Below are 413 nucleotides of genomic sequence, written 5' to 3'. Positions count from 1 at the left end.
TTCATGCAGGACTGCACTGTTCTGCAGTGGTAGACTTGATACAGAATTACAAATAAGTTACAGGTCCATGTACCATATATCCTATTCCAAAGGCAAAAAAGTAGAGCAAAAATTTAACAAAATCACTTGCATTAAGTATTCAAGATAAGACTACCAGTAAAAAACAGAAACAAACAAATAGAACTCCAAATACATTGAAACTATAGATTGAAACTCCCTTATTCTTTTCAATGCATCTATTTAATAGGCCTGTGCGAAGCGGTTAGTATTCGCTTCGGATTCAAGTTCAGCCGATTTGGGGGACAGTGATTCAGTTCAGTGATTCGAATCACTGTCCCGAATCGATTAGGCTGAATTGGACCCCCAGCCCCCTCTCCCAGCCTCATCAATGGCTGTCCCGCCTGGCCCTGGCT

At 41.4% G+C, this 413-nt stretch overlaps 1 protein-coding gene across 5 annotated transcripts in view; it reads right to left on the bottom strand.

Annotated features, from left to right (window-relative positions):
• The window catches only part of LOC102378921 (zinc finger protein 280D-like), a 63291-nt gene that overhangs the window by 243 nt on the left and 62635 nt on the right, over positions 1-413 (bottom strand). The gene's annotated exons all lie outside the window — the stretch shown is intronic.

Source organism: Alligator sinensis, unplaced genomic scaffold (assembly GCF_000455745.1).
Source record: "Alligator sinensis unplaced genomic scaffold, ASM45574v1 scaffold733_1, whole genome shotgun sequence".
NCBI classification, from domain to species: domain Eukaryota; kingdom Metazoa; phylum Chordata; order Crocodylia; family Alligatoridae; genus Alligator; species Alligator sinensis.
Note: the sequence above shows the minus strand (reverse complement) of the source record. Positions and strands in the feature narration are given on the sequence as shown.